Raw genomic sequence first — 27,464 nt, 5'->3', positions numbered from 1 at the left:
GAATGTAGTATCACTTACATGGGCACCAGTGTTTGTGCAAATAAATTCTGTGGATTTTTGTCTACCAGGCTGGTTTATCTTGCTTATGAGAAGTAAAGCAGCATTATTTATACTTTGTTAATGCAGTACGGACACAAAAGGCAAACACAAATGTTATCAGTGAGGACAGATCAGGTTATATGTGCTAATAAGCAGTCCTACAAGCCCAGTGGTTTAGCTCAACAAAGTTTATTTCTGTTCATGTCATCATCAATTGGCACAGGGTCTTAGCTCATTGTAGTCATGCAGGTGCTCAAGGTGATGGAACAGTCACCATCTTGAGCATGGCCAGGATGCTACCAGAAGGAAAGTGAGCTTTTGGGGGTGGGAATTAAATGCTCCTGCTTGCAAGTCACTTCTTCCTTTCTACCACAACTCATTTGCCACCCCCAAAATAATTAATGACCTCCACGAAGGCATCACTCTGTCGCTCAGATAGTCTCTGTGTTTATTACTTTCTTTCCATTTTTATTTTCCTAAATTTAACCTCACTGTCACCTGGATCATTGAAAGAGCCCATTCACTGGCCTCTAATTGTTTACCTTCTCTGCTCTCTGTCTAATTCATTAATTTGACAAATGTTATCAAGTCATGTGTCAAGTGCCCATCTGCCACCAGAATTATCCTTCTAAAACACAGATAGGATTACACTGCTAATGGAAAAAGAAAAAGACAGAGCCTGCCTGATGGCTCCCACTTCTAGAGAATGAAACCTCTATTCATATTCGAGAATGATTGCGTTTGCTCCAGCCCTCTTCTCCAGACTCACTTCAAGCCCTTCTGAACTCTCACATCTAGGTCAGAGGTAGAAGGTGGTGGTACATGGCTCGGCCCAGCTTATGGAAACAGGGCTTTGAAAAAGCTTGAATTTGAGAGCCTGCATAAATTATGCACTGTCCATTTTTCTTGGAAAATAAAAAACACAACAATCCAGAAGGTCTTGCAGCATGACTCTTGTTCCTGTATGGGACCTTGGAGCTGAGTAGCAGCTGTCCTGCTAGTCAAGGCTGGTACCCACCACTGCCTGAATGAATCGCTCTTCTCTGCATCCCATAAAGGGACAGTCACACCTTGCACCACAATGAATAATGTGCACCCGGTTGCCTCTTTTGTCAAATATCTTCCTACAGAAGGTAACCATGTTTCAGCCAAGTCTTTTTTTTTTTTCCATCTTAAGCTTCTGTTTCCTCTCAACAACCTGCTTATAGTAGGTATTCACTGTCTTTGAGAAATGATCATTGTAGGGAATGTAACTTGATTTGCCATCTGTTTAATTTATCTTGTTTGTTTTTCTGTTTTTTTTTGCCTCACGTCCTGTGCTTGCTCTGGCTTGGCTCACAAGAGAAGAGATGCAATAGCAGACTTTTTGAGGTTAAAGAGATTCATTTCTGAGGTTTCTAAAAGGCTAGGATCTACAATTAACTTCGTAGATTCCCGTGTTCCTTTTTTGTAACTAGGCACGGCAAAGGTAACCATCCTGACACCTCTGGAGCCATGCCCTAAAAATTCTGCGGAATAATTTTGCTTATGAACTACAATATTCATAAAGGAAGTGAGTGAACATTCAAGAAGCAAGATTTGAAGGCGTGGAATAGAAATTCAACATGAAATGTGTATATAAAATGTGGTCAAAGAGAAAATGACAAGCTTCCAATGCTCTGAAAGGTTATCTGGGAAAACAGTAAAGAGCTTCAGGTGGGTCTGCTAAGGACAGATTAAATCATAATCTTAGAAGAGTGAAAAATGTCATCAGAACCCGGGACTGACCCAAATTCTACCAATCTCAGAAGAAACATCATAGAGCATATGGATTAGAGGGTTTGAGTTGAAGGTCAGGTTTTTAGTATGTCCCGGCTAGCAGGCTGAGCAAGTCAGCCAGGCATAACGATTGCATTGCCCGGTTAAGTAGGGAGCAGAGTGGCAGCGTCGATGTGGGGGCCCCGTGGGTCACTTGCTGTCTTCTCTTTCCAAAGCCATGCTCTACTCCTTACCATCAGCAAATGAATGCTCTAGTCATCAGGGAAACTGGGCCTAAGAGTGGGGTGGATGAGCTTAAATTCACTAACAGTATTGGGAAAGCACCACTTTCAGATCCTTTCTCCTTATAATGAATTAAGACATTAAATACACATCTTGTGGGCAGCCCAGGTGGCTCAGCGGTTTAGCGCTGCCTTCAGCCCAGGGTGTGATCCTGGAGACCCAGGCTCGAGTCCACGTTGGGTTCCCTGCATGGAGCCTGCTTCTCCCTCTGCCTGTGTCTCTGCCTCTCTCTCTCTCTGTCTCTCATGAATAAATAAAGTAAACAAACAAACAAACAAACAAATAAATAAATACACATCTTGAACCTGTTGTAGATAAGTGGTTTATTTTCTTTTCTTTTAAAGATTTTATCCATCTATTCATGAGAGACACACACAGAGAGAGAGAGAGGCAGAGACACAGGCAGAGGGAGAAGCAGGCTCCATGCAGGGAGCCCGATGTGGGACTTGATACTGGGTCTCCAGGGTCACGCCCTGGGCTGAAGGCGGTGCCAAACCACTGAGACATCTGAGCTGCCCGAGGTTTAGAGGATGATGAAAATTGGAATTTTATGGCAACATAGCATCTTATAAATAGAAATTACTCATTCTCATTTTTGCTTGCCTGGACCAAGGTAATGGTCTTCTGTTTGTTTTTCTATTATGTGTGTGTGTGTGTGTGTGTACATTTCAGCTTCATAGCAATGGTTTATACATTGTAAGTACTTCTTTTTTTTTTAATTGAAGTACAGTTGGCACACAATGTTGCATTGGTTTCAGGTATACAACACAGTGATTTGACAACTCTGTATGTTATGCTATGCTGACCACAAGTGTAGCTACCATATAAAAATATATATAGTAAAAAAAATTTCTTAAAGTACAGCTTCCCCTTTCGTCTCCTTTTTCTCCCTCTGCCTTCTTCCATTTTTCTTCCCTTCCTTCTTTTTGCCCAATCTTCCCTCTTTACTCTGAAAAGTTATCAAGCACCTACCAGGTGCCAGGGAAGTAGAAACATGAACTAGACTCTGATTTCCCACAGTTCATTCACATTCCATCCAGGAAAACAAGCAGGCAAATGCTTAATCATGATAACCATGTGATAGGTTAATACCACTTTGATGACTTTCACCTTTTCCCTTCTCCAAAATAAATATAATCTCCAGCCTTCCTATTAAAACACCCACAGCTTAGCCTCAGCCCCATTTCCTGAGTTTGCTCCCACCATTCTCCTATGTGACGTCTCCATTCTGATTGAACACTTTGCCTATCACTTCCCACCCACACTTGGCTCTCCCATGTCCGTACTCTTGCCCATGCTCCTTCCACTTCCAGAAATGGTCTTTTCCCTCATCATCTCTCTCTGACAAGACCCTATATTTTCAGAACCCAGCTCACTTTCCTGTGCAGTCCCTTCTCCCACCTAGTGCGTAGTAGGTATGTTGCAATGACATTCTGGTTATGGGGTGTATACATAACCTCTAGAGCTGTTAGGCATACTGTATTATGTTAGAATGTGGTGGTCTTTGTTGAGACCATATTGAGACTCTGAGGAGCCTGGATCATGAGCCCTCTTGAGAATCTGTTAAAAATATATACACTTCCCTGATAGACATGCTCATATTTGCAAATTTAACATAACTTTTCAGGAGGAGATTTCAGATGCCTCTGAAGTGCACCCATAGGTATCTACCCAAGGTTAAGAACTGCTGGGGATCAGGCTACAGGTCATGGTGAAGGGCTTTCTTTTAAACATGGGGCTCCTCCAATAGTGTCCACTGATATGGAAAGGTAGGTCTTCATACACAGATTTGGAATTTGGAAGGTGGGGCAGAGGTGGTAGAGGGAATTCCAGCCCCTTTGATGGTTTTTATTCCCTTGGGTCTTGTCTTGACAGTTCTTGCTTGTGGTCTGGACCTCCCAGGTAGGAAGTGTTAAAGGCCTCTCTGCCACATGGAGATTCATTCCGAGTGAGCTCAAAGCTGATGGCAGGTTACTCTTTGAGCTTTTACTGAAGTCATGATAAAATATTCCAGTGCAGTCTCATTCTGTTAGGGGGGCTTAAAGTGATCCTGTAATGGCAGAGATCAGACACTACGGGACTTTCTTGGACCAAGAATCAGGCGGACATCTCTTAACTCTTTATCCATGTCATAAAGAGATGTAATTGTAAACAGTATTTTTGAAGAGCTCCTGGTGTTCTTTATCCATGAAGGGGGTACTCAGGTCAAGAAAGAGGGGCTTCCACGGGATGACACAGAGGGCTTATTTGTATCTTGGCATTGGGAAGATTCATCAGGCTTGTGTAGGGCTTTAGCTTAGAAAATGGAAAAGGTGAAAGACAGGGTGACTAGCTGCTCTGACGGGGAAGCAAAAGAGAGATGGTGGGTGGCCCTAGTGGCTGGTACTCCAGGTTTGCATGAGGATTTCCTAAGAGCCCGATGTGGGCCATGTGCCTGGGGGAAGCACCAGTGTGCAGAATCTTGGATCCCATCTGAGAGAGTTCTGTGGAGGGGTGAACAGACCTCAGCATGGAGCATTTAAAGGTAGGGCATCACCCACAACGAGAGATCTCTAGTTGATAGGCCAGGACGGGGAGGTTTCCCCAAATCCATAAAACCACTTCTAGGAGAAAGAGTCAACTAGAAGTATCTCCAAGTCCAGTGAGCATGACGCTGGTTGACAGAGTGCCAGTCAAGTCAGATGTCTCTGCTTTCCTCACTTCTAAGGGGTCAGAAATTATAAGTGGTCAGGGGTGGAGGAGCTGGAGTTTTGACTGTTACTACATCTGTACATTGTTCTTACTAACGTGAAGTAGTGGGGCACCTGGGTGGCTTGGTAGTTGAGCATCTGTCTTTGGCTCAGGTCATGATCCCGGGGTCCTGGGATCGAGTCCTGCATTGGGCTTCCTGCAGGGAGCCTGCATCTCCCTCTGCCTGTGTCTCTGCCTCTCTCTGTGTGTCTCTCATGAATAAATAAATAAAATCTTTAAAAAACGTGGAACTTGATTTCACGACCCTGAGACAAATGAGCCCTGTGGGTGCCCTAACACTACTTCTCTTTATTTATTTATTTTTTTAAGATTATTTACCCATGCATTTTCTCCTTTTCTCCCTGGTGCTGCCTTTGTCATTCTAAGACCTTTGTTGGGGAGAAAGGGTAAGTTTCGCTTCCTTTGGGAACATTCAGTCAGCATTGGACACTACATATTACTATGTATTGACAGGATTATTACAGAAGCTGTCAATCCTTGGGGTGCAGAGGGATCATCTGGGGTGCTTGTAAAGATGCTGATTCCAGGGTCCACAGATTTTGATTAAGTAGATCTCCAGTGGGCTGAGGAACTAGCAGCTTTTAACCAAGCTTCTGATACAGGGAGTAAGTGGTCCATGCTTGAGCTGCACTGGCCTCCACTGGCTTCTAGGCACTGCAGGCTGGGTGCCTGTGAAGGCCCAGATAACCAGGGATATTTCTCATCCTCAGAAATCTAACAGACTGGGGGCATCTGGGTGGCTCAGTCGGTTAAGCTTCTGCCTTTGGCTGAGGTCATGATCCTGGGGTCCTGGAATGGAGCCCCACATGAGGCTCCCTGCTCAGCCTGCTTCTCCCTCTGCCTCTGCCCCTCCCGCAGCTGATACTTTCTCTCTGTCTCAAATAAGTAAGTAAAGAAATCTATAAATAAATAAATAAATAAATAAATAAATAAATAAATAAAATCTTTAAAGAAAAAAAATCTAACAGATTGATGGCATCTACACATAGCCTGCAAGTTATTGACATACGTGAGCATATATTTCTTTTGGAGGTATTTATAAACTATGGGACGGCAGTAGGCTTAGTGTGGGAAAACAGAAAACCCACTGCAAGTGGCAAGAAAAAAAGGTGTTTCTGCTGGTGGGAGATTCAGGTTGATGAGAGAGAGAAATAGAGGGCAAAGTCTTTAAGAGGCCAACTGCAGTGAAAGAGTGACTTATAATTTGAAGATTCTTCTGCTAGGAGTCTGCCAAATGTAGGAGAATCAGAGCTGGCAGGGTCCTTGGAACTCATCACACCCAACCTTACCCTTGAGAAATAGGAAGAATGAGACCCAGAGACCTTAAGTGATTGGCTCAAGTGCACACAGAGGAAAATTCAGGCTTGTGTATCTGTATTTTTTTAAAGATTTTATTTATTTATTCATGAGAGACACACACACAGAGAGGCAGACACACAGGCAGAGGGAGAAGCAGGTTCCATGCAGGGAGCCTGACGTGGGACTCAATCCTGGGTCTCCAGGATCACGCCCTGGGCTGAAGGCAGCGCTAAACTGCTGAGCCACCCAGGGGGCCCTGTATATTTTGGATATATCTTGAACCAATAACCACTTATATCAAGGGTAGTCTTTTATGGGTTGAGACTTCTAGGGGCAGGTCAAGTCCAATAGGTAATATCCCTGCAAACAAATGATTAAATGAGTGAACTCATTAGAGAGGCCTCCAAAAGTTCCTTTGTAAAGAACTATTTTATCTCAGATCATACAAGTGAGAAAAATCCCCACTGTAATTTGTTATCTTTTAGCTTTTGACCATAAATTATTAAACTTGAAAAATATCATTGACACAAAAACCGAATTGTGTATACATCTTCATTTGTTCAGGCAATACATATTTACTGAGGGCCTCCTGTGTTCCAGGCACTGTGATTGCTCCCAAGCAATCTGAAATATGAAAGAAAGAGGCATTCACGTTAGAAAGGACTGCAGCTCTCTCTGGGTGTGTGCTGGATTTTATGAACTGTCTGTGAGTACCAGCCATGTGGGCAGCCTATTTCAGTTTTACCCGTTACTGAATTAGGGGGTCCTCTGGGAAATATCGCCCCTCCAACACGTTCAAGGCCAGATGAAGCATCCCAGGGACACTTATTCCCTTTAACCTATAGAGTGGCCTTCTGCAGAGGCGGGATTCAAGGAAGAGAAATTTCTCTCTGGAATAGAGTGACTTGCTTCTCTTCAAAGGAAGGTGAGCTCTTGATTCTTCCCCTTTCTCAGACTGAGACAACCCCACATCACCGGGAAGCTTTTGTCATCTTGGACTGTGTTTGCATGGGGTGCCCTCTGGTTTTGTCCCTCACTTTGCAAGTGAAGGTATTTAAACAGAGCCTGTATATTCGAAAAGACTTAAATCCACATTAGTCAAGTTTTTCCTTTTTATTATTCTTATTCTTATTAGGCAGTTAATGAAATGAATTTCTTTCCTGTAATTCATAATTGTGATGACATTTCATCTTCCTCCAGCCACAACAATGTGGGGCCAGAGGACAGAGGAATCCACAGCCTTGTCTTAGAAAGAGGTACGTCAAAAGTATGCAGATGCAAACGTAGGAAGCTGATTAAGAAAGGGAGTCTTTTGGGTGATACTATACCCCGTGCTCTGTGTGTGCTGGATCAACTGAGGTGCTCCTAAGTCATACGGCTCAGGAAGCTAAGAACTTCTCAGATGTGAAAACTGTTGGGTGATATTCCCGGCACCCCCTACCCGCCAGCCCTGATTCGCCTTCACTTTCCTGACACACAACCACTGGGCTCTGGCCAGGAGCTCAAAGGGGCCTCAGGGCCAGTTCTCTTCTTAGGTCTTTCTCAGCCTCATTACTGGAGATCCTAATGCTTCGCTGTCAGACGTTTTCATTTGAGCCTCTGGATCTGGTGGGGATGAATGTCAAAAGCAGCTCTGCACAAGATCACTGGCACTTTGTTAGTGTGAGAGTGAAAAAGAGAAATCAAGAACCGTGTCCGTTTTAGTGGTCAGAGGGTCCTTGGCAATGACATGAATTCAAATCCATAGACTCAGGGACCTGAATGGGTACCTTTTGGGCAGTAAAAATAGGAACACTTAAAAGATGGTAAGTTGAATGTTGAACCCCATCAATAGATTGGGAGGACGCGTAATCCTTCTGAGATTTCTACTACCATACTAGTACTGTCACTACTATTGTTACTATAATTGGTATTTCTACTCTCATTGCTGTTACTCGTATTGTTACCATTATTATTATTATTATTATTATTATTATTATTATTATTATTCAGCATTAACTAGAACTTGAATTCAAGGAGGACTTCAGTCTGCTCTCAATCAACTTATCCCACCTGAACTGGCAGGATTTCCCCAGAGGACAAGCATAAGTCCTCTGGAAAATAAGGAAAATAAGTGACTCCACACGGGTCACTACTTTCCTAGTCTTAGGAAAATATGTGACTCCACACGGGTGTTAAAAAGCGAAGGTGACACAGGGCATGTAAAGCACACAGCTCACTGCCATCCACGAAGTAGGAACATCAAAAGTGTTCATTCTTTCCTTCCCTTCTCCCTCCTTGCCTCACTGTGGTTCCTGCTGCTGGAGGCTTGAAGTAGGACATGTGTGAGACAGGTGGGGGAAACAGGATGGCAACGGGAAGGTACCCCCCAAAGAGCAAGGTTGCACTGTTCCAGTAACCGTGGCAAGAGGCCCTTGGTACAGAAAGGGTGCCCACCAGAAAGATACAGAATGGAAATTTTCTGCAAACTAGTGGACTTAATTTTTCTAACAATGCAGAGTTATCAACCTGAAAACACCAGTGAACACAACCAAAAAGTTTTCTGCTCCTTCACTGAGTACACTCAACCTTCTGTAACTCTTTAAAAACACTTGGTGGTTAACTGGCACAAGTCAGGCCAGGAAAGTCCTTCTTGCAGTGACTCCGGAGTCCTTATGATTCCCTGGAAAAATTAGCATTGTAAATTGCTAAAGAAACATTTACAAGTAGAAAGAGGTTCTCTCACATGGTTTACAGAATTAGAACAGAGAGCTTCCCTCAAAAGTCCTAACCTATACATAGCTATCCCCTCTTCGCCCCCACCCGGCAAAGAGCTGGAAACACAAACCTTTCCTCCTCTGGCTGTAAAGCAGGATACTAAAACTGGCAGTACCATAAATCTCAGTCACAGAAATGCTGCAAAACACAGTGAAAGTGTTGTACTTAAGACCACAGAAGTTTGGAGTTTTGTTGTTTTAATTTTGATCACCTGAAGCTTCATCCCAACCACCTTTATGGAGGTTAGCACTGTCATGGTTCCATGGCCAAGAGATTTTTGATATGTTGCCTACTTTTTTTAAAAAAAAATTATTTATTTATCTGAGAGACAGAGAGAGAGAGAGAGAGGAGAGAGAGTGAAAGCACAGGAGCAGTGCGGAGGGGCAGAGAAAGAGGGAGAAGCAGACTCCCTGAGGAGCAAGGAGCCTGACTTCTCAGGACCAGGAGCCCCGAGATCAGAGATCATGACCTGAGCCAACCAAAAGCAGGTGCTTAACCCACTGAGCCACCCAGGCGCCCTGAAAAGTTGCCTAGTTTAAGGCTGATTGCCATCATTTGGGCTTAAGGAGGTGTACTTTTAAAAAACTACTGGGGACAATTCTTTCTTTCTCCACCCCCCCCCCCGGAGCCTCAAATCTCTGTCTTTGCTACAGTTTAGTTTATGTATTCTATAAAATAAAAGCATGATTAATTTAGCTCCCAACTTTCCCCCCTCAACTTCCCAGTACAAATATATATATATATATTTTATATAGGAATACGAGTTTAAAATTTTTACCGTTGCAGTGAATGTTACCATGAACGCCACATCTTGCCAGTTGGACTCAGAAGCAGCAATAGCCACATGCAGTATGATTATTAGAAAAATGAGAACAACAAAACTGAAATGCAGACAAACAAAAACATTTGTCTCATGCTCTTCCTTCTGACACCCAGTGCGAATGTGCCCTCTCACAGAAATGCCTGGTATCAGCTCCACTCTCTTTAGAAGCTTTAGCACAATCTCATAAGTCTTTTATCTTCACCTCAGGGAAATGTAGATTCTTGCTTCAGCCAGGACTCATGTCTAGCTTGGAGGAATTGCCTGGAGGTCATGTTAATGTAGTTACAATTTTCAAAAGAAATTGGAGGTGATCTGGCTTACTCCATTATAGTAGACAGATTTCTCCTGTTGGAATTACTGCTGAATTGTAAACCTTTTCAGGAAAGACCCGGCAACCAACTCTGCAGGCCTCCTAACCATTGGAGGTGCTGCGATTCAATGGGCAGCCAGTAGGAACAGGTAAAACAGTCAGCAACCTGCAGTAAGGATTATAGTTCCAGTCCCCAAAAGGAAACATCTGCAAAATGCCATCACCTACGAGAAGCACGGAAACCTACGTGCACCATGCGTGCATCACGGAATCTTAGAGCAGGAGAACAACTTGGGGGCTCTCTCTAAAGGAGCTGGACGGAAGTCCTATACACGGTGAGAATTTCTTGCCCAGAGTCCCTTTCAGGAGACATCCAATCTCTGTTTTAACAGACTTCATTGGCAGGGAGGCCAATTCTATCATCAGCTCCAACCGTAAGGTGGTTTTCTTGGAAAACTGCAAATCTATCTCTCTATAAATGTCCAAATTATTTTTACAATAACCCCAAGGAAGCAATACAAGACTTCTTTGATGTTCCTTTGAATACATTTAGGCTCAATTAACTAAGGCTAAGTATTCTTTAGATGTCGTAATGAGATGTGGCTTTCAGACTCCTCAGCTTCTGCCTTCATTCTGGTTTCAAAATTATAAAGAAATGGATGAGAAAGATGGGCTTGTAGTCCAGGGAATTTATTCCTTCATTAGGTAAATATTTGCATGCCTGCTTTGCTTCAGTACTGTTCTAGGGATAAAGAGATAAAGCAGATAGAAATCTGTGTTCTTAGGGAACTTCTATTCTAGTGAAGGGGAGAGATGAGAAACAGATATGTAAAGGAAGTAGAGTGGGTTAGGTGGTGGTAATGGCTAAGGAGAAAAATCAAGCAGGGAGGAGAAAAAGAGAGTATCTGTGGGTATTGATATTTTAGATAGCATAACAAGCAGGGCACAAGATAGGTGAGGGAACAAGATATTCCAACATGTGGTGAAACCTTCCAGGCAGAGAACACAATGCAAGGCTAACAGGGTGGTTGATGTATTTAGGGATAAGCCGGGAGGTGAGTGAGGCTGGAGTATGTGGGCCAAGAAGGAAGGTGGTGGGGGATGAAGTTAGGAACATTGGGGAAAGCAGGAGGTGTGGGATCTTGTAAGAACTTTGGTTTTTACTATGAGCCAGATGGGTTCTCTATCCACCTCCTTGTTGAGTTGGTGTTCAGTAGAACAACGTTCCTTTGGTTCTTACATGGTAGTGATTTTAATGCTTGACTTTGGGATAAAATGCTTAGACCATTTTTCTCTCAAAGCTTTATTGACTTGTCCCCCTCATCTTCTGAAATTGAGTGTTTTTGCAGAAAAGCTGGAAACCAGCTTACTAACTATCCTTTCTAAATAAATTCCTTTTGATGCCTATGTGTTTGAATAATTAACCTTTAAGTTCAGTAGTGGTATCAAAATATGCCTTATAGCAAGAGTTCTGCATTAAATTTTTCCTCCAAACACGTTATTCATGATGATTTAGTCCTTCCTTCATGTTCAGATATTTTTTCTATTACATCTTTCATTTTCTTTGGAAAATCAGTTATATTATGTTTGATCACCATTATCTATTCTCCATATCCCTTTTCTCCTCTGGCTGATTTAATCTATGATTCTTTTATTTTTTACTGCATAAAGGTACAGTGCCATCCTGTTTTCCAGCTATGTATATTCTGTTCATTGATGTTTCTAATAATTCATATTGTATTTTGGTAGCTCCTACATTTTTTCTTTATAAATTTCATTCAATGTATTGTTTTCATTGATGTTTCTGGTTTATTCATCTGTATTATTCTGATTTGTTTGTGTTTTGGTAGCTCCTAAATTCCTTATAAATTTAATTAAATGTCACCATCACCTCTTTGAGGTCTTGTTTAATTAATTTCATGCTCTCTTTAGAGAGGAATTTTTTCTGTTTTTAAAAATATTTAGTTCTTCTGGGATAAATTTTTCACTTAGCTTTTCCTGTGCTCCTTTATTTACTTCTTTCCACATGTAATCTCTATCTACCTCCCTTTACATGTGGCTTTTTCTACCACCATGGCCACTTCCATCTATATTTTTAGACTTACACCCACATAGCTGCATCATTGAATTATTTCTGTCTTGTTTAATGCTGTAATGTTATCCATGGCTAATTAATTAATTAATTAATTCAACAATATTTATCGAGCACCTATCACGTGCGTGCCAGATGCTATTTTAGGTACTGAAGAAAAATCAGGAATAAAAACGGACAAAATTCTCTGCCCTTGGAGAGCTTACATTCTAGTGGAGAGGAACAGAAGGTTACTCACATAATAAGTAGGTACATTTCACGTATGTGAAAAGGTGGTAAGTGTTATAGAAAAAAATCTGAAGCAAGATAAGGTGACTAGGAGTGACATGGTTAATCATTAGAAGGTTTTGAGCAGAAGACTGATAGGATTTTATGTATTTTTAAAAATAAGTACCCAAGCTGCTTTTTACATTTATAGCATATGCCCCATCTGGCCACTATTTCCTCCTGCTTAGTATGAGTGGATTCTCCTTGACTCTTCTCTTCTGAAAAGAGCTTCAGTCGAGGGCTGAGGCTTTTCATTGTTTCAGGGAATGAGGAGGGGGAAAGAGGTCAGGGGGAACCTTGGACAGACACTTGGTGATAATTTACTCCCTACTCTTTTATGCTGAGATATCATTAAAAACCACATAGCACAAGGGCTCTCTCCAAACAGGGATGTAACCTGCTTCCCTGGAGGTTTATCCTCTTGATTGGTCCCTAGTACCTGTTGAGGTCCCTTCCACTGGCAACCAAGCAGGTCCACTCCAGGTGTCCATTTCTCTGCTTCCTGTCTTCACTCTCTCTTCCCAAGCAGCAATTGTTGCTGCTCTCTTAGAAAGTGGAAAAGGCAGAGGATGGCAGGGGCCCCTGATAGGGGCTCTCCTGCTGGTGGTTCTTGATTCTTGTGTTTTTCTCTCATCTTCATTCAGTCAAACCCATGGTTTCACCTCTGGGTGATGACTCTGGGTGTTCTTCTCCTGACTAGGAGAACAAAACTGTGTGCCATGCCCATGAATTGAACACTGTCCTTCAGCATCACAAAACCGATGAGTGATGATGTTCTCTTAATCCTAAAAAGAATCAGTCCTGACTTAAGGGGACTGCATTTTCATATTGATATTTAAGGCAATGACAGGTATTTTTTTATCAACACCTGAGGATTCGGAATTCACTCTCAAGTCTGGTTATAGGAATGACGACTTTTATAAATAAGTCTGTGCTTATGGATGACAACCTCCTGTGTCTTCCTGAGTCTTATGAAATGAAAATGTAAATAGACATTTGTGGATAAACCAATAAGGACACTTATCCTTTCTGTCCCTTAAACACAAAGCTGTTATTTTCCTAGGTGTCATTTTCCTAACGTGTTGAAACTTACTTCAGCTACTTTTCCACCTTGCAGTTATTTTTCAAAAAAAAAAAAATTAGATCCAATACACAGATCTGAAAGGCTTCCCATCCTTTACAAGATTTTTTTCTTTTCCTTCTGCCGCTCATTGTAAAACACTGTGAAGTATTGCACCGTGGGGCTATATACTCTGGACTGCCCTAGATTCAGGGAATTCAGAGTTAAGGCTCCAACAGTAACCTTAACTTTGGCTTCTTGCAGGGTTACAGCAGCCTTTTGTTATGTGATCACATCATCCAAAAGAGCTATATTCTCCACTGCTTATCTGCCATTCCACCTGCAAACCCCTCTTTGAAGTTGATGGGGCTCTGGGCACCGAGGGGCCAGACATTCTACAGGAGAATTAGGCCCTGTGCATTCAAAACTACAAAATGACACATATATGTGCATTTCTTATCTGTGAGGAAAGGTTTAAAAGGCCACAATTTAGCTACTTTAGCTACTTGACGGTGCCTTCTGGAGGAGCTATATGGAAAAAAAGAGTGTGAACTCTTCCATTTATGTAAGTCACATTCTGTGTCATGGCACCAACTCGCATATAGTTGGTGGATAAAAGCCTCCATTGTACAGGAAAGGTAACCTTGTAAAAATGACAAGCGTAGGCTTTCTTGGTGTTTTATGCAATTAAAATGTTAACCTTGACATTATACTAGCCCTTCAGTTTTCTTTAAACGTCCTTCAGTTTGCAAACCTGAGGAAATTTTTTTTAAGAAAAATGTGGCATATCTATAGCTAGGTAATCTCCTTTTTATCTGTGTTTTCTTCACTGATAGCCACGGGGATGGGCTGTCCCAGCCAATGGCCATGGTCATGTCGGGGTTCCCTTTACCATCTTCATTCCCTTGTTTTTCCCCAGAACTTTCTTCCCCTCTCCTGTCTCCCCTGCTATGCAGGGAGAGAGGGCTGAGGAGGGAAAGCAGAGGACCAACAGTGAAGGTCGCTCCCTCCACCTTCACCCTCCCCAGCATGGACACTGGGAAGCAGGATTCTTTGTACCATTGTCTCATTCATGGAGGGCCCTGGATTGTTCCTGAGACAAAATTCCTTAGATCTTTTCCAGGTCCTGATTTTCTTCCAGTTCTATCTCTGGTCCATGCCCTCCTCTTTGTTGTCTATAACCAGGCATGCCTCATTTTTATCTACATAGGGAAAAACAAACAGGAAGGTGGGAGACATGACATGGAAGGGGGCTTTTAACGGCTATTTGCCTGCAGTAATGTCCTATTAGGAAAACCTCATAAAGGTAATATGAGAGGAGGTGGTGGTGGTGGTAGTGTTTTAGCCACAGGACACAAGGGCAGAAGCTGTGGGACAGCTTCCAAAACAGCCATCGGGGCCCTGGGTTGACATAAAGAGAGGTGTAGGGAAATGGGGAATTGGCTCCTGGGGCCCACAGGGAAAGGAAATCAGTGGGTGCTGGGCAACCAGACTGTGTTTCCTGGGATGCAGGGGGTACCCGGGCCTGCAGGGCCACCTCCTTTTCTCCTTAGCAGTGGCTTGGCAGAGCCAGGAATGCCCCACCCTTGGCTGTTCTAGGGAGCCTGCACAGTGGTATGGAGTCAGATGATGTTCTGCTTTTCTTTGGTGGGGGGGGGGGGGAAGAAAAGCAATCCAAAATCCTACTGTTTTTGAGGGAAGCGTTCTGATATTCCATTTGGAATCATAAAGTTATCTTTACATAGAAACATGGGCTACATTTTCATTCATGTCTGTCTGTGATCCAGACTCAACTTTGGGCAGGTTCTGACTTGGAAGCTTGTAGGGACACACTGACAACCTCACTTTTCCTGTGAAGCTAATGAAGCTTAAGCCCCAGGTTCCTGGCTGGCACCTTCAAAGGCCCTGGGGGATGTTCACCCAGAGGCATGCTTTACTGAGATATTTGACAATTGGCTACACCTGCCGAGTCTTTCCACTGGATCCATGTGCCACCCACCATTGCCCCTCAGTCTGGTGGTACGTGGAGTGGTTGTGGGCATTTGGTATTGGCTTTATAGGATGTCTCTGTGTGGTATGCAGTTCCCTTCTACGAATAGTTAAGCTATTGAATATTAAGATATTTATGGCCTTTCCAACTGCTAGTTGTCTTAGAGTAGGAAGTGCTTCGAACGATACTCCTACGACCTGCCTAGTGTTAATGACACAGGAACTTGTTCAATGGTGCCTGGCACTGGAGGTGTGTGGATATTGGAGGCAATGATTGCAATGTGCAAAGCCAGAAGTTAGTCTGTGAAAAAGTCTTCTAAATTTTTCACAACTCTCATAGTAAAAGTGCCTCCATAGAGATTTTTCTCCAGTTTGACAACCATCCTAAAACTTCACATTACCAATAACAAATGAAGTTCTAAGAAACCTTTCTGAAGTATCAATAATTTTTTTAAAGAGATTACTCATGACTGAGGAAACACTGAATTTTTTAATAACCAATACAGAAATTGATATTATAAGATTTCTGTCATTTGAAGAAGTGATCAAAAGATATTAGCTAAAAAATGTAGGTGATATTTTAGAGTATGATAGATTATATGTGTGGGTTTTGCGATACTTATGGCCTTTCCAACTTTTACACCTGTGATTTATTTCCCCATTCTAAAAAAATATGAACTCTAACACATAATTTTGTATTCTTAATCATAATATTCTTTTTCTTAAAGAAGGCTTCCCCAAATTATATAAGCTTCAGGCTCTACAATACTAGACCTGCCTCTGAAGAAAGAATATTCTGATTTGTTAAATACTGACCTGCCTTTTAAGACGTTTGCTTTTTAAAGTGGTGGTTGGCTGTCAATTATTTAAAATGTATGTTAGTAAATTGAACACCAATAAAAAAAAGATAATAATAAAAAAAAATAAAAATAAAATGTATAATAGGAACTGCAAAAACAGTCTCTTGAGAGCTTTTGAGAATTCAAATCAACATACCTTAAGCCAACATTTGGTGGTTCTCTTGGACATCTGAATAATGCAATGCCCTTGAACACCTCATTCATAAATGACTCTTTCTACACCTCTTCCAATGGGTCCTCCAAAGTCTTGACCTCAAATCACAGCTGGAAGTTTGTGATGTCAAAGCCAATTAAAAACAGGAGCAAAGAAATTCAGGGACAATCTAAATCCCAACACTGACAAAAGCAACCAATAAACAGGGCCCTCTGGCATGGGAAATAGAAGCCAGCAACTTCTATTTGGACAGAAATCCCCAATCCAAGGATTGACATGAAAAAATGATTCTCCGTGTATGCCGAGAATATACGCAAATAACATGCCTTTCTATTTGGGATGGCAGCCCCCAGGCTTTGGGTGCTCTGTAGAAATTTCTAACATCCTGGCTAGTTTTTCTGAGTTTAGCTAACTATTTACACTAGGTAATACATTTACCAAATGTATACTAGGTATTTGGTAATACCCCCCAAAGTGAGCCTGGAGCAATGATGCAATGATTACATCAGATGCCAGAGTGTAATAACACATTCTGGAAAGTAGAATAACACAGAAGAGTCTTAACTGGCACCTCTGTAGTGATATAATAGTGGCAGGGCAGTGTCATGGGGGTGGGGGGAGGGACCATGGATTTTGGAGACCTGGGTTTAAGTCTCTAACATTTACTAAATGATCCTGGTTATGTCACTTAATCTCTCTGAACCTTGGTTTCCTTATTCCTAAACGACCTTAATGAAATCTACCTGCAAAGATGTTAGCAAGAGTAAATACAGTGCTGTGGGCAAATGTTTGGAGACTAGTAGGTCCTCAACAGCTCTTATTCCTTTGTGGGTTTTTGCCACTACTCTTCGAAGGTCAAAGTCTCAAATTCATCAATAAAAGCTGCTTTTATAACTTTATTTTCAACAATGCTAATGTATTGGCTGCGGACTGGCTGGCAGTTCTGTTCTGGTTGATCTAATGCATAGGTCTGTCTTGATTTGTGAACCTGGTTTCTATTTGTTAGATGCCCAGAAATTTTCAATATTGTTCACGTAGATAGGATTTCAGGGACTGAATTTGCAAATATAGTGTCTATCCCTCCTGGTAAGCAACCACAGATAACAGAAAAGAAAAAAAAAAAAACAGTAATGAACGTGACTCTGAAAGGAAAAGAAATTGAGTCATATCCCAGAATGGTTCAAGAATTTACTATTCTGTTCCAACAAAGGAAATTATCTATTGAATCTTTTATTTATTTATTTATTTATTTATTTATTTATTTATTGAATCTTTCTAGGAGTAAATTTCGGCTCACTTTTCTTTCCCTTTGTAAATATTTGATGAAAATCACATACATGACAATTTAAGGAATCATGTTTCGGAATGTTGTTAGCACGCTGAAGAACATTAGCTAAGACTTGTTTACCATCTTGTATTTTCAGAAAGGTACAATATTGCCAATCTAAGCCAGTCTTTTCCCTTAGGTTGTACCCATATATTCTCATTGGAATTGCATACTACGGAAAAAGCCTCTGCAGAAGTCCCCACATGTAACTATGATGTCTGAAAACCTCCACACAACTATGTTGGGGACTACTAATAAACTACTAATAACTACTAATAAAAGCCACAAACACTTCCTGCATGTTCCGACTGTGACATAACCACTTGTGACCAACTTGATTCATACTGGCCACAAGTTAATAAACTTAACATTATTATTCTAATAACGTTAGAATGACATTCTGATTTTTGTTACCCATTAAGAATTATAAGAAAGGCACTTATGAGTTAAACACATTTATTTTATTTTATTTTTAAAGATTTTTTATTGATATATTTGAGGGAGAGACAGCCCCGGCAGTGGGGGAGGAATAGAAGGAGAGGGAGCCTGACGTGGGGCTTGATACCAGGAACCTGAGATCATGACCTGAGCCTAAGGCAGATTCCTAACCAACTGAGCCACCCAGGCACCCCTGAGTTAAACACATTTTTAAAAACACCTAGATAAGCATTTGACTTTGATTATAGAGTAAGAAGTGCAAAATTGGTGACATTATTATTATTAATGTTATGGCTTTGGGCAAGTTGCTTGATCTCATTAAGCATTGGCTTCATCAAGAATAAAATGGGGGAAGAATATCTTCTTAATAAAGTTACAGAGGAAATCCTGTGTCTATGGAGTTTATCTTAGCACTAAACATTCAACAACAGTAATTATTATTTTGGCTTGCGAGACTTCTATTGATTTTTGGAGTCAAGTATGCTAACTTGTGAATTGGTGTATTATACATGGTTGAAGAAGAAGTTTATTTAAAAAAAAATATAGACTATGAACTTGGGCAAGGCTGGGCCTGAAGGTATAAATTTTGTCTTTGTAAACCTACCTTACTGAACTGAAACCACTTGAAACTAAATGATGGTCTGTATAATTCCTCTTTCTAAAATGAGTTCTGGCATCCATAGTAATCCCTGTCTCAGGGATTTTAGGCCTAGGCTCACATCTGAGAATCACTACCTAAGCTAAGAATCTGACTGAATTCTAGTGAAATGTCCAGGAATTGAGAATTTTCTGCAGAATATCTCAAACCGAGGGACTTCTTTTCCAAACAGAAAGGCATACATTTGTACCAGTTTTCAGGTTGCAGGGAGCATCATTTTCATGTTTATCTTTGGATGAGGACTTCTGTCTAAATTTGAGGTGAAACTTTCCATTTCTGGTGCCAGGGAACCCTGTTAACGGGTTCTTTCCATCAGGATTGAGGTTACATTGTGCCTTGATTTCTTTGCTCCTGTTTTTACATGGCTTTGTTTTGCTAAATCTCTTGGCTCTGATTTGGGATCAGAATTTTGGAGAGATCCTGTGATACACATACTTTTAACATAGAGAATTGTGAGGTTTGTTAGGAGTAAGTCATGGTGAAACTTCTGAGGCGATTGGATTGCTCAGCATTCCAAGAGACTCACCAGATGTTGGCTCAAGAAATACTGATTTGAATTCTAAAAAGGTCTCTGAAGACTATTTTTGTTTGTTCATTTGTATTGTTTTATAGATTCCACATATAAGTGAAATCATATGGTATTTGTCTTTCTCTGACTTGCTTCACTTAGCATTATCTAGGTCCCTCCACAGTGTTGTGAATGATAGGATTTCATTCTTGTTTTTAATGGCTGAGTAATATTCCATTGTGTATACATATTACTATTCAGTATGTTGTACACCTGAAACTAATGTAGCATTGTGTTTCAACTATACTTCAATAAAAATAAAAATTGTTCAATTAAAAAGACTTCTTGTAGTTTGCACATTTTTCTTTTGTGTTCCTGACCATTTTTCCCTGTGATGCAGTCATCCTTGCATTACAGATTTGTAAAATCTTTATATCTTAAAGGTACTTCCGTCATATATGTCTCAACTATTTTTTCTGTTATTTTTTCACTTTTGTTTTTTAAATATAAAATCTTTTATGTTTTTATATATAAAATTTTAAAAAATTTTCCTTAATGGAACTTTTTTTTTTTTTTTGCTTCTAGTTTTAGAAATGCCTAATCCCATTTGAGTTGGGATTAATATCCCTGAAAGCTATTGGTGCAAGTGACATTATCAGGACTGTGGTTTGGTGAACTCATCTGATATCATATTTGGGATGAAGTGTATTGAAGTTGGGAGGTGGGAAGTGCTGTGTGTGGCAGTCTTGGTAGGAGATCATAAAGTTCTGACTTGGTGCTCTTTCATAAACTATAGTTCCTAACTACTTGTTTTCTCTGAGAGGAATCAATGAAACTATTTCTTAGGATCTATGTAAAGTCTTCTGTCCCTCCCCACTTTTCTTTTCTGTGAGTATACAGACCGAATGAGTATTCCTAAGGTTGCAGCTTGAGGGGCTGGGCCATGGCTGGGTGTGCTGTGCCCATTGCCACATCGGGCATGGCTGATAGTAGTAACACTTGGAGGAAAGGAAGGAAGGGAAGGAAGGAGGAAAGGAAGTCAATCTGACATCCAGAGCATCATCCACCCAATCAACTCAGTCCACCAAAATCAATCATTTGCATTTTCCAAAAGCTGTAGGGATGAGAATATTGTGAAAAGATGGGGGATGAAAACAATTATAATCAGAGAATGCGAGGCATTTCTGCACATCTGAGCAGAGGAACTGAGACATGTCAGTATAAGTAGTATAGGTGGTATCTATTATAACAGCTGCTGCCTTTTCAAGCACATCAGCAAGAGCAGCGGTTCCTCATGTCTCCCATCCAACAGCATCACATCGCCTTTGGACATGCTGGAAATGTAGATTCTTGGGCCCCATCACAGACCAATTGATAGAAAACACTGAGTGAGGCCCAGAAATCTGTGTCCTAATAAGTCCCTAACAAGTCCAAGGAACTCTGATGCATGTTCAAGTCTGAGAACTGCTGGACTAGATTAGACCTCATATTTAGATCTCTGGCACCCATTCATCACTCAGTAAACATGAATGCCTACACTGTTCTGTCCTACAACCACCTGTTATGCTCCACCTGTGACCACCTCCATGACGATGCCCAAGCTGCAAAGAAAGAAAATATATAGGTGCCCATCTCACTTACAAAAAAGGTGATTTTTATTTTAGTCCAGTTTTGTGGCTCTCACTGATTGTTCCTTTCAAATCCAGACACACTAGTATATATTGAAAATCTGTAAGTCTTGTGCTGTGCTAATCATGGTGGAGGCTTTTAAAGGAAAGATCAGATATGACCCCTGCCCTTGAGGAACTTAGAATTTCATCTGGCCAAACCACACTTGCAGGAAAGAAAGAATGCCATGATGTAAGGTGTGGATTAAGCACTCAGTTCAGTGGTACTTAGAGTTTCTCCTTTCCTCTCTCTTGTCAAATGACTGTTTTACTCAAACATTTTGGCTTTGGCAAAAAGTTCTCAAGAACATGTGAGGGAAATAAATATCACCCTTAGAAGCCTGCATTTTGGTGCAGGGTCTGTCTGTTTTGATCTTTATTGTGGGGATGGGGCAAATTTCTCCTGAAGCCTTTTATCCTCCTTTTGGGGAATTCTTAGGTTGCCTTGGCTCAAAGCTGATTTGAACGACACTTGCCTTATAATTTCTGAATTTGTGTAGGAGAATGGGTATGAAATTGAGAAAACATAACAATTTCCAAAAGAGGGGAAAAAAGTGGCCTTTGACAACTATACCCTGGAGAAATTGACTTTGCTCTCATACAAAATTTGCAGCATATATATTAAATAAGTGATTTGCAACTGCATGAAAGGGTCAGTGTTGATAACTGAGAGCTGGCATACATTAACGATGAACAAATTAAAAGGAAGAATTATTTGCTTCCCCTCCCCCACCCCGAAACTTACTAGTTTTGTAGATTTGGGGGAACTGTGAACAAATTATTATTATTTGAGCTTAGATAGAATAGTCAAATAGCCTCTCATATGTCTATGTGAGTAAGTTGGGAAAGTGTAGGTTACTAGTGGCTTCATCAAGTTGGTAACTGGCTGAGCAAGTAAACCCAGAGAACCCTCTAATGGGTAGTGTCAAGCCAGACAGAGCTCTCTGATATGCTGCCTCCAAAGATCCACCCTTGGCCTTTTCCTACTTAATATTTTCAGCACTGACTGGAGTAGAGGCATGGAGGGCACAACTACCCAGGTGATGACTGACAGAATGAGAGTCCAAGAAGTTCACAAGAGGTTGGATGGTGACACGAGGTGATGAAGATAAAGTCAACAACTTGTGTGGTGTACCTGTGCTCTCACACAGAGGCGCAGATGTGCACACACACGCACGCCTTTGCAGAAGTGCTAGACTGGGGACCCAGGGGTGACAGTGGCATATGTTAAAAATCCCTACAGGTTCTGGATGACAATGTGCAGCAACATTCAACAGATTGATATGGTTGCCCAAAGCTGACGTGATTGATAAAACAACAGAGCCTGGAATAAATGCTATAAAATCCCTCTGCATGCCGGGCTGGCAGGTCCTACTGGGGGATATTGTCTTCAGTTCTGGATGCCATGATTTACATGGGGCACCAACGAAAATTCCATCTTTTCTTGGTGCTGCTGGAAGTCCCTAAGATAAACAAAACGGAAACTTCTAGAAACGTGTCAATTCTAATTTCGCAGGATGACCAAGAAGTGGAGTTGAAAAGCTATTAAATGACACTGAAAGACACTTTTGAACTTCTAAATAGCATTTTTCCCTCACAGAGGATGGAAATGTAATAATCCTGAGAATAAAAAAGGCAAAAATTGCAGCATTTCATCAAAATACAAATGAGGTAAAAATTTCTTCATAAAATTAAAGACAATATTCCAACGAAAATGACTTTTCAAAAGACTGAGTGGTAAAGTTTGCAGTAAGAGATTTTATGGGCTGCATTGTGTTTCCCCTGAAGTTCATATGTTGGGGCCCTAATCCTCGGGACCTCTATGACCGTATTTGCTAGATAAGGTCTTTAAAGAGGACATTAAGCTAGAATGAGGTAATCAGGGTGAGCCTTAATCCAAGAGGACTGGTGTCCTTATAAGAAGAGGAAATCTGGATACAGACACAGAGAGATGATGTGAAGACACAGGGAGAAGACAGCCATCTGCAGTCTAAGGAGAGCCATCAAAACAGATCCTTCCCTCATGCTTTCAGAAGGAAACAACCATGTTGACACCTTGAATTTGGAACTCCAGCCTCCAGAACTGTGAGAAAATAAATTTTGGTCATTCAAGCAGCAACCCTCACCCCCAGTCTGTGGTATTTTGTTACACAGCCTGAGCTGACTGACACAGAACTTCAGTGAGGGTTGAAGGCAGCAGCTGTCCTCTGGTGCCAGCATTTGTCGCTCGCCGTGAGGATGGGCCTGAGAGTCATAACCCCTCCCCAGCACTTTACATTCCTTGTGTGGCCAGCCCCCAGGAATTTATTTATTTATTTTTAAGATTATTTATTTATTTGACACAGAGATAGAAAGATAAAGAGAGTGCACAAGTAGTCAGAGCAACAGGCAGAGGGAGACTCCCCACTGAGCAGAGAGCTCGGCATGGGGATTGATCCCAGGACCCTGCGATCATGACCTGAGCTGATGGCAGACGCTTAACCCGCTAAGCCACCCATGAGCCCCTTGGGTTGGGTTCCTAAGGTCCTTGTCACTCCTCTACCAGCTTTCCAGCGCCTTCCTGGTCTTCAGGGGATCTCAGCATGTCCCCCATTACTTGGGACATCTCCATTCCACACCTGACCGAAGTATGACCTCTTTACTTCTGATTCTTTATTAGTCAAGTCGTGTAGCAGTTTTGAGCTTGGACAAAGTCAGATTTATTCATCTTTTTCCTTATAACCTTTTTGGGAAGGACATAACCTTTCTGCGGTCAGGCTGCAGGGTTTCATTAGTGGCTGGAGGCCATCCATTCTGGGCAATGTCCCAGGTCAAGAGGCTTCGGGTTAGGCCGGCCTTAGGAAGGGAAACCAGTGCTCTGGCTCCTCAGTCAGAAGTCAGTGAGGCCTCTTGGGGAGGACTAGCGAAGGCAGGCAGGATGCGGAGGCTTTGCCTGCTGGCGGGGGGAATGAAAGAACAGTGGCTGTCTGGCAGCAAACAGCATGGCCTGAAGGAAGCCGCCTAGGGCAAGTGCCTGGTGCTCCGTTAATCAAGCTGTAGCTCACCACTGCTTCCCTCACCTAGAATTCTCTCGAGCCTCTCCTGCCTGAGGGACCCTGACATCAGCAAAGGCCCTTTGGAGTTGAATGAGGACCCAAGTGGGGGAAACCAAGCAAAGGCCGGTGAGGGAGAGAAACTCCCAGCTTTGTTTAAGTTGTACACAACCTAACAAAGTCCAGGGTATTTAATTCTGGCAATTTCTGAGTTTTAACATTCAATTATGAATGAAGCCCAGGGCAGATTAATTCCAGTCCCTCATTACCAGTAGTAGTTTCCTCCTGGGCAGGGAGGGTCTTTGTGGGGCCTGCTGTGAAGTCGACACACTTCTAGCTGGTTCAGTTTTGTTTATTTTCAGTGTCTCTTAGATGTGCCACTGCTGTGGGCACAATTCAGGGAACAGGATTTATTAATTATTTGGGTTCCCTCTCTAAGTGGACCCAAGCAGATCTCTACGAGATGGATGAAATATACAGCAGGAGCCACAAGGGTTGACAGAGAAGATTGTCTGTTTATTCAAAAGGGATAAAAAGAAATTCGAGAAGCAAGTGATGAAAAATAAAGCTGCAAGTATCTGACAGGCCAGACGTGGGAGGCAGGTGAGAGGTGGCTTAATTTGACTGTGCTAGATCCCAGCCCACGCTGACAGTGACATCGCGCAAGGTGGACCACTCCAGCCTCACCACTGTTTTGTAGGAATATCCAGCAGGACACCTGCTATTATTTAAGACTGGAATTAAAAGGGAGAAGTGGATGTCACAAGGGTCTCCCAGATGGATTCAGGTTTATGATGATGTATGTTAAAGCAATGAACTTCCAGTCCCCCTACTTCCTGGTTCTAGGAATAGTCAGCTAAGACTCCAATTGGAGGCAAAACTACATACTTTTTTTTTAAATTTATTTTTTATTGGTGTTCAATTTACTAACATACAGAATAACCCCCAGTGCCCGTCACCCATTCACTCCCACCCCCCACCCTCCTCCCCTTCTACCACCCCTAGTTCGTTTCCCAGAGTTAGCAGTCTTTACATTCTGTCTCCCTTTCTGATATTTCCCACACATTTCTTCTCCCTTCCCTTATATTCCCTTTCACTATTATTTATATTCCCCAAATGAATGAGAACATATAATGTTTGTCCTTCTCCGACTGACTTACTTCACTCAGCATAATACCCTCCAGTTCCATCCACGTTGAAGCAAATGGTGGCTATTTGTCATTTCTAATAGCTGAGTAATATTCCATTGTATACATAAATACTTACCTGGCAGGGGAGATACCATGATCACAAAACTACATACTTAACCAACTTTTTCTTTTCTTATCATGATGTGGCTCATGACATCACTCGTTAAATGTGTTTCAAGTGATTTTCTGTCTTTTAGTGAAGGTAAGATGCCAACAAGAAGCTGGTAATAGTTAAGGTGTCCTGGGGCAAACATCCAGACCTCCATGCTTAACGAGGCCTAAGGAAAGAATGTGTGTGTATTATATAGTGTGCGTGTGCAATAAACCCTACCAAACTATTAAGCACAAACATTAAGGAAGACAACTTAAACATTCTTTTAATTAGAGATTTTACTCTCATCATGGGCCCTTATTATATTTTCTTTCATTTTGTTCATTTCTCTCCTAGGCATAAGTAGATCTAGGCTTTCAAAATTATTTTATTATTTTATTTTTTTATTTTTTGACTATTATAAAAGTTTATTTAACAAAAAAGTTCAATATGAAAATGTGGGTGACCTGATTTTTTTTTTTTTATATTGTAGTAAAACAGGTACTATGGACAGGGGACATGTGGAAGCAGTTTTCTTCTGATGAACACGCCCATTGTTTGTACTCATTCCAAGTCTTCTAACATGATGATGCTATTCCCTCGTATTACCGCCATTCCAATATTGTTTTGTTGCCCGCTAGTTGCCATCTCCACAAATTCATCTATCACAAGATTCATGAATGGATCGAACCCTTGCAATATTCCTTGGACATGTCTGCCACCATTTAATTTCAATGATAATTTCTTGTCCATAAATTTTTTCAACTTGGGAGGGTGAGCCTTGCTCATGGCGCTGACTCGGCGAGCTCACGGAGGCCTCCAAACGGCTCCCTCACGCTCCCCCTCAAAGTTATTTTAGAATCAAAAGCTCTCAAGGCTTTACATATTGTTGAGACACCGTAGGGTTTCAGAGCACATTGTGTTAAAAACTCTTGCTTCCTTCCATAAGATCAACTCACTGAGCCTTAATCGAAGAGCTAAACATTCATTCATTCACTCATTCATTCATTGACAGATATGGGCTAGGCACTGGGGAAAGGAGAGTGAACAAAATCAGACAGAGGCTGTTGTCACAGAGCTATGAGGCTCTGACTTTTAAGAGGGGAAAACACACATCAGGCCCATAATCACACATAAAAATGCCAAATGACACTGTCTTCCTCTGGGAGTGATGCAGGCAGAAGAGTCAGTTTCCAGGTGGAGGGAACAACACCTGCAAAAACTCTGAGCAGGGAGGAGTGGGCATAACTGCGGGTGGAACTACAGAAGGGGGCTTTGGGGCCACGTTTAGGGATTTGGGATTTGATTCCCAGGACTGTGCGTTTTGTATTTGCATTTTGAAAAGATCACTTGGTTGCAATGTTGGGATTTGTGGAGGGGAGAGAGGAGAGAACAGTGGCCTATTTAAGTACATTTATGACTAAGACATAATATCTTGCCTTCCAGGGTGGTTAGCAGGGGAGACAAAAATTAAGATTTAAAATTTGTTTGGTATGGAAAATAGAGGGGAAACAATTAGAGTTCTTTTAATTTATAGCCTCAAATAACTCTTCTGTTTTCTTGTGTTTCCACGAAAGATAAAAATCCATAGAGCTCTCAGCGGGAGTTTATGTGGGAAAGCCAGACTCCATTCCGAAATCACTAAACAGAATATTGTAAACTTATTTTTTCTAGATTTCAAGTTCCTTAAATCTATGACATGACTTTGTTCTCATCAAGCCATCACAGAAGACATTTATGTAATCAATTCATCCACATGAAGGTGTGAAGGGCTGATAACAGGGAGACCAGCTCTGTGAGGGCAGGGACCAGGGTCTCTCCTCTTTCTATCCTCAGGACTGGTGTCCAGTACATAGTTATTAACATGAAATGAAACTAAGTTACTTGTCCCATATTGCTTGTGTTTTGAAATAATGTGTACAATAACATATAGGAAGAAATTTCTTTTTTTTTTTTTTTTTAAGATTCTATTTATTTATTCATGAGAGACACACAGAGAGAGGCAGAGGGAGAAGCAGGCTCCGTGTGAGGATCCCAGTGTGGGACTTGATTCCAGGATTCTGGGATCACGACCTGAGCCAAAGGCAGACATTCAACCACTGAGCCACTGAG

The 27,464-nt window shown here is 41.6% G+C and overlaps 1 protein-coding gene and 1 pseudogene across 4 annotated transcripts in view; both read right to left on the bottom strand.

Annotated features, from left to right (window-relative positions):
- The window catches only part of POU6F2 (POU class 6 homeobox 2), a 477,797-nt gene that overhangs the window by 138,658 nt on the left and 311,675 nt on the right, over positions 1-27,464 (bottom strand). The gene's annotated exons all lie outside the window — the stretch shown is intronic.
- Positions 25,902-26,188, bottom strand: LOC144293024 (small nuclear ribonucleoprotein G pseudogene; annotated as a pseudogene).

The sequence above is a fragment of the Canis aureus genome, chromosome 21 (assembly GCF_053574225.1).
Source record: "Canis aureus isolate CA01 chromosome 21, VMU_Caureus_v.1.0, whole genome shotgun sequence".
Taxonomy (NCBI): domain Eukaryota; kingdom Metazoa; phylum Chordata; class Mammalia; order Carnivora; family Canidae; genus Canis; species Canis aureus.
This window is presented reverse-complemented; position numbering and strand designations above follow the sequence as displayed.